The sequence below is a fragment of the Orbicella franksi genome, chromosome 15 (genome assembly GCF_964199315.1).
Source record: "Orbicella franksi chromosome 15, jaOrbFran1.1, whole genome shotgun sequence".
In the NCBI taxonomy this organism is placed as follows: domain Eukaryota; kingdom Metazoa; phylum Cnidaria; class Anthozoa; order Scleractinia; family Merulinidae; genus Orbicella; species Orbicella franksi.
The window spans coordinates 20,737,131-20,744,675 of NC_138159.1; the positions used below are offsets into that span (position 1 = coordinate 20,737,131).

The 7,545-nt window shown below is 36.3% G+C and overlaps 1 long non-coding RNA gene across 2 annotated transcripts; it reads left to right on the plus strand.

The window, feature by feature from the left end:
• Positions 1–774: 774 nt before the first annotated feature.
• On the plus strand, positions 775–6,998 carry LOC145470832 (uncharacterized). 2 transcript variants are annotated; one of them, XR_014042535.1, is made up of 6 exons: positions 775–872; positions 1,021–1,055; positions 1,957–2,068; positions 3,054–3,805; positions 6,255–6,351; positions 6,915–6,998. It is a non-coding gene; the product is annotated as an uncharacterized LOC145470832 (long non-coding RNA). The 2 variants fall into 2 exon arrangements; XR_014042534.1 differs by having other exon boundaries at positions 3,054–3,125.
• The last annotated feature ends 547 nt before the right edge of the window (positions 6,999–7,545 follow it).

Below are 7,545 nucleotides of genomic sequence, written 5' to 3' on the forward strand. Positions count from 1 at the left end.
CTTGATCTCTGAAGCATAGAGTGGTCCCATATCCAAATTGCTAGCGCAAGATAAAAAAAAAAAAATGTTTAGGAACAATTGAACTTTCTGCATGCGCTGAATGGATCTTGAGCTTTGTACAGGAGATGGGTGTAAGAACTGGCCCACAAGGTAGCTGGTTCCACCAAAAAATCTCTTTCTGAGTTTCTTGATCTGTGAAGCATAGACTGGTCTTATATTCAAATTGCGAGTACAAGACAAAATTGATCTGGAACTCCACACGAGATTGGTGTAAGAATTGACCTGTGTAGGAGTTGATTTCATATTGCCTTTTTCTGGTGCCTTTGTTTCCCTGTGTGTAAAAGAAACTGATACTACAAAAGAACATGGTCAGCAGCCTAATAGATTGTTGCTCTGATTTGAATCTCAACTTTTGCATTATTGAAACTGATCTTGAGAAAGTTTTAGTTTTCTCTTTTCTTAGAATTTAATTAACTTACCTATTTATTTTTTTTTCTGACTTCAGTTTTACAACCCAGATAAAATTTGAAAATTTATGTGACTGCTCAGCTCACTCACTATATGTACTCTTTTGAGTAGGATTTTGCCAAGTATTAAATCAATTTTATTCACTGTTTTGATTACTTAATATTATTTATTTTCTGGCAAATAAATGGCTGGTGCTGACCTGCAAACTGAGGAGAAAATTACTAATTAAATAATGATTAGAATTTATGATAATTTATTATCATTAATATTAATAATTTACTGATTAATTAATATTCTTCAAATAAAATGTTTAACCTCCACAGGATTTTAAGACCAAAGGTATTCAACCTTACGACCAAGGATGTTGAACATGGCAATCTTTCATCCATTTCACCAGAATACAGGTAGTCTCATTTGGAAACGTCAGATTGTCTTGAAATAGGTCCGCTAGGCGTACATATGGAACTAGCCTTAATTACTTACCCTTTACCCATGTTCGGTTTGGTTATAATTCAATCAATCATTTTTTATTCCTTAATGTACATTTTACAGTTGGACTGGCTCATGGATAGCTAGCTCTAGTCTAGGTGGGCCAGTCTACCAATAGTTACAAATGCTTTTTATTATTATTATTATTATTATTATTATTATTATTATTATTATTATTGTTATTATTATTATTAGTATTATTGTTGTTGTTGTTAAAAAAATAGGAAAATAGAAAGTTAGGGAAAAGTGAATAGAATGAAAAAGAAAAAGTGGGAAAAGAATGAGAAAAGAAGTGAAGGGTAATTAGAGATCCAAATTTGGTGTTACCATTCATTGAAAGTGTAATCTGTCCTGTGGATCTGCACACAATGTTCTGTTTTGGATGCAACTCTGCAAGAAATTGTACTATGCTCGTAAAAGGCATTACAAAAAACAAGAAATCAGTTGGGGTATCTGCAAAACGATTGACTACAGTATTCAATCAGAATGCATTGTATACCTGACAGCCAATCATCGACTCAGATAACTGAAAAATACAGCTATTCGATCACAGCACACATCATACTGTATATTTCAAATGTTGTATATTTTTCTTTTTGCGGAAGTCTATGTTGGGATGATAAATTTATGAACCCAGCTTTGAAGTACATGTATGTAAATCATGGCAAAGACAATTATATATTTGTAATGTAGTTCTGAATTTAAGGCAAATTTTATTAGTGACGGTCATGGAAAAGTCAACGTGGCATTGATTATTAGTTAGCACTTCAGAACTGTTTGTTTAAAATCAGTTTATTGTAGTCAGTTAAATTGCTGTAGTGTAACACAAACAATTATAGTAGATGTGTTTACGTTAGACAATTTGCATCTTATTTGTGTTTATTCTTCGTCTTTTATTATAAGACGACACCTAGTACGAAATTTGATAGGGAAGTGGAATAAAGGTAAAACATTTTTGTTTTTGACACTTAAATAAAGGTTCTTATCTTGTTCTTTCAGGTATCAACGGTGGCTGGTTTCAAATGTTCAAGAAGGTGACTTTCCAAAGCATCATATACACTGTTGAAAAAGTTCCTCTCACATTTTTCGTTAACAAGAGAGACAAACTCAAGTAAGTCATATTGCTAACATTTACTGTGGATTTGATTATTTGATCAGCTATGCTGAATGTTACCTCAATCAGCGCGTTTGACTTACCCAGGTTTACCAGATTTAAAATCTGTGACAAAATTCTGTAGCCAGAATCAGTTAATGGGACGAAAACAGTTACCTGCTGGCTGTTTTAATGAAAAAAAATCTCGGTAAATAATTAAGTGAGATTTCAGACTAATTATCAATGCAGGTTTGAGTCAGATTTCGAGATATGATGTCACATCAGGGTAGCAGGAGACCTGCTCCTTGAAAGATGGGTCACTCAGCCAAAGTTGTGCTGGCTGGCAAACCCAGGGGTCTCTCCCTTATAAGCCTAACCCTATGCCAGGAACGGGTTGTTACCTGTAGGTTTTATGATCGAAACTACACGCAGATCTAAAAGAAAATATTACATTAAAGTACTTGCACAATGGTTGTAAGAAAATTGTTTGGTTGGCGTCTTTGCATTATCCCAACATGCTGTAAATTGTCTTGTTACAAATCTTGTGCTGTTAGAATGATGTTTTTGTTGGCGAGAAATTTTGTTAGAGAGAAATGCAGAGAGATGGGTGTGAGAACTGACCTGCAAAGGAGTTGGGTTCTCCAAGTATATTTTTTCTCCGGCCCCTGTGTTTCTGTGTCCTTAACATAGCGTGGTTTTCACATCAAAACAGTTCAAAATAGAAACTTGCCTGGTTTTGAAGTTAGACTATCATGATCTGCATCAGCATGATACAAATTGATTGAACAGCTGTTTTTGGAGTTGAGTCTGCGATCAAATATTATTTTGTCTTAAAAGGCATGCAAACGAGGCGAAAGGGTCAATACAATGCAGAATTGACCCTTTCGCCTCGTTTGTGTGTCAAGTCGCTGATAATTGCAATAACAGCTATCGAGCTAGCGTTAGTACAAACCCGCTAAATGAAAAGGAAACACTGTTCAAATAATGTTCTTACCCTCCACAGCTTTAAAAACCAAAGTTGTTCAAGTTAACAAAGATGTTAAACGTGATAATAATTGGTTTCGCTACAATACAGGTGAGCCCCACTTAGATATAAATGGCTACGAATAGGTCCAATATGCGTACATGTGGTACTACGTTCATTATACTTCAACGGCGTTTGGTTTGGTTGCAACAGCGATAGGGATCCGATTTGGTCATGATCAATGTTGGTTGAAATTGCAATTTAGTTTGAGAATTTTCAAAATAACATATCAATGCTACTGTGTGGACCGGAGTACAATGTTCTGTTTTACAACCTCAGAACCATATGTAACATGTGTGGCTGGCGGGATTCGCGCGCGAGTGATTTTTGGCGGCGGAACCGCCATTTTTGAGTTATTTTTTTGTAAAAAAAAATACCTCTTAGTTGGTGCGTCGGGTATGTTATGGACGCGTCAATGGATGAGTGAGTGAGTGAGAGATGTATGTATGTCACACCAATCAGATTGGATCTACTATAAACAGCCAATCAATTTTTTGTTGTAAAGGTAAATGGTATGTGAGAAGATTTGATCCCGATAGAGTTCAGAACGGCCATATTTATTCTTCTATAAAAGAGGAGGGAGCATTCATATGTTGGGTTTACTTCGACATTTTCTGTGGGTTAGGCTGAGGATTTTAGTTAAATGAATGAGATGAGCCTTGAGGTTTGAAACAGTTCGTGGGTTAGTGGTATCCAAATGCAACGACATATTTTTATTTTTAGTTACAAAGGTAACTTGATACTTTTGTTTTTCACAAGGAGTAAATTTAATTAGGTCACGAATCGTCGCGTCTAGATAGTTCTTAGGACATGTTTTAGAGGGGACGAGACAGTTCTAACGTTTACAATAGTAAGTGGGGGTAACGATTGTTTTGTTCTTGTTGCATGCAAATATAGAGAGGATATTACGCGGTGGCGAGAAGATATGAATTTTATGTTCGAGTGGCAAGAACAATATCTCACTCGTTCGCTTCGCTCACTCGTGAGATATTGTTCTTGCCACGAGAACATAAGATTCATATCTTCGAGCCAACGTGTAATGTTTTTTTTATTATATGGAGAAACCAATTCAACAAAAGCAAAAGGCGGGAATCGTGCCGTCATTGAACGATACGACACTCACAAAGGTGACATACGGAAAATACGCCACTCGGGTCCCGGATGAAGTGGCGTATGGAATCTACGAGTGGTTTAGTTCCCAGTAAAACACTCTTCTCCATATAATAAAACGAGATATTTTTGTTTTTTAGTTACAAAGTGTAACTTGACACTCTTGTTTTTCACAAGGGAGTAAATTCAATTAGAGCGGACGAACCGTCACCACTCTTTCCCATGAGATGTTTGCTATCTTTAGTAACAAATGGTAACTTAACACTTTTGTTTTTTATATGGGAGTAAATTCAATTAGAGCTGACAAGTTATCGGCTGTTGTTTCCAGGACATTAAACAAAAAAGAAGCCTTCATTTCTGCACGGTTTTTACGTCTCTGCTATAGCAGTTTAATAGTTTTATTTGATGACATTCATTTCAGTCCGATATTTTTAAAGGTAAAAAGTATGAAAACTGTTCAAATGTTCTTTGAAGACTGCCCGGCACCGAGTTAAAGTGCAATATAATTAAATCAGACTTTCAACGTGTCAGAGGTTTTTTTCTCTTTGTTTCTATTTTCGATGAAGTTGTGTTGTGTTGTGCAAAAAGGTAAACTTACGGCTCGTATAAAATGCGAAAAAGTCTCTCAATTAACTTGATCATGAGTATTTTTGAGCAAAAATTCCTCTTGGGGTTGGAAGGGTTATGTGATCGGTGAATGAGGGAGTTATGAATGTACGCGTGTCACACCAATCACGGTGCGGGTTGTATCAAAGAACGAATCAAATTGCCTGTTAGAAAAAATAAGATGGTATCTACATTATTCTGGAGACGTGTCAGATTACTGTAGTTTGTTCAGTCAAACATTTTATGGCTTACTATTTAGCTATCTTACCATGACCGATGTAACATCGCAACCAAAAAACACTTGTTAAATTAACCAAATCATTACTGTACCATGAATGCTCCTATCTCCGACACTTCACACAAAAAATACCTCTTGCACGCCTTGCGTGCCTATGTTATTGATTTTGTAGGAAGCGTGAACCAACCTTCAAAGCTTTCTTGAGTTTTTTTATTTAACTTTACCGCTACATAATTCAAGTTGCAAAACGTCAGAGAAATTTCACTACTGAGAATAACGAAACCGGTAATTAGACAAACATTGCGACATTTGCTGAACTTTGCTGCGTATTTAGTATAAGAATATCGAATACATCGAGCTATAAAAGTTTTGGAACCATGTAGCAAGTTCGTTTGGCCAGGAGAAGTCATATTGGCGTCCTTTTCCATCCGTGTAAAAAGTAACGGTTTTTTAATGGTTGAACGCGAATTACATTTTGCGATAAATTATTTGCTCTTTTTCCTTCAATGTAAGCGATCGGCTTTTGCATTGTAAAATTGATTTTTTAAAAATTGGTACACGAGGAAGGTTCGGTCAATTGATTTCTGGTTTTAAAAAGGAAAAAAAGTACTTCTATACGCCAGGGCCGGGAATCGAACTCGCGACTCTGTCTAGTCCCGGAGCGAGAGGCGCGCACCAAACCACTGCGCCAACTCGACTTGATATAACTCAATTTGGAAAACTTGACTACATAAGCGTACTAATGGTCAGCGTGACGTACCTAAACAGCGCACAATGTAATACTTTGGTGCTTAATTGTTTTTGTTTTGTTTTGGGGGGAAATTTTATCTCGCTAAAGATACAAACGTAAAATTTTTGATCCTCAGCTTTGAAAGTATTAAAACGTTGAACAAGCAAATAATTATAAATTTGTCATGTTTACAGTTATCGCAGCGTTCTGAGATAATGAAATCAGTCTAACTTTAATAATCACTACTGGTCGTAAAAAAGGTTAATTTAAAGGGAGCTGATTATTTGCGAATTGGAAAATATATGTATATATATATTTCAAAAAATAGCTTATTGCGTTGTGAAAAAAGCGTGACGTGTTTATCGCAGAACGGAAGAACGGCATAATTTGCATCTTATTTGCATTTATTCTTACCTTATATTTTAATTTATACGGAAAGTTAACAGTGACAGTCGGATAAGATTAACTTCTTTTTATTACTTTTTGTTTCCCTTAGGCTTCAACAGCGAGCAGCTTCAAAGTTTGAGAAGATGCTTTCAAGGACATCATGCACGTTATCGAATGAATCCTCTGAACGCGATGGGCAAATTCGGGTAAGTCGTATTGTTTATGTATTTGCTATAGGTAATCTTATCTCGTTCATATCAAGGCATTCAACAAACCCAAGTTTACGAGTGTGTAAGGAATTTTAGGTACAGAACTAGACAGATTTTAAAGGGTTGAAACCTTTTGTTGCATATTTGGCCGTTAACTTGATTAGATGTCAACAGTACTTTTGCAAACGTGAAGATCAAAGCAAATTTCGCTACGATCGATTTTGAATCGTGCCGGTTCAGGGACAGCTACATGCAGATTTAAAAGTGAAAGAAAATATTCTTTGTGAGAAATCGCGCAGTGAGAGTATCATAATGGAGGTTCAAGTGAAAAAACGTGTCTCGCTATAGTTGATTTTGATTGTGCCGGTTTTGGTACATCAAGTACAAGTGCATGTAAAATTCGGAGATATTGTTTAAGTTTAAGTCATCGAAGGTATTGTATAAGTCTAAGTAGCTTCTAACTAAGTTGTTACGATCACGTTCTTTTGGAATAATATTCTAAGTCTCTTAATTGGTGGGAAATATTTGTATGTTCTAAGTCACATTCTCTTCTATTTCAGATGCCTCTGAAATGACAAATGTGGGGAAAGTCGAGAGACAAAAGACAATCTTGCAAATGCCCTGAAAAAAATGAGTACCAGACAGGAAAATTCTCAACCTTGGAAGAAAAAAAAATTGATGTGAAAAACAACCACACCAATAACTAGCATTTCGTTTATACTTACAGCGAGAGTTTTGAGCTCTCGTCCTTGTGGTACAACTTTGCATGCACGCATGCGCGTTTGGTATCATATTTTATCATAAAATTTTTAAAGTCTTTTGGCGGGAAACGTTTGTATATGTAGAGTTCACTTGCGACCTCTTTCTTTCAGATGCCTTGAAAATGACAAGTTTTATGAAGTGGCCAAAGAAAAATTGTCAACCTTGGAAGGAAGGCAAAAATTGATGTGGAACACCGCCACCTCCCCGCCACCACCACTAACTAGCATTTCTTTTATACTAATAGCAAGAGTTTGGTCCACCCATCCTTGTGGTACAGTAGCCTCTAATACGCATGCGTACTAGGTGAGTGTCCCAGTTACAACAAACCGAATGTACTGTGCGTCGTGACTGTAAGTAACTGAAAACTTCGTGTCAGTTTAAGCCGAAGTTCAAACCTCGGGTTTCCCGACACGGAGGTATCAGTTACTT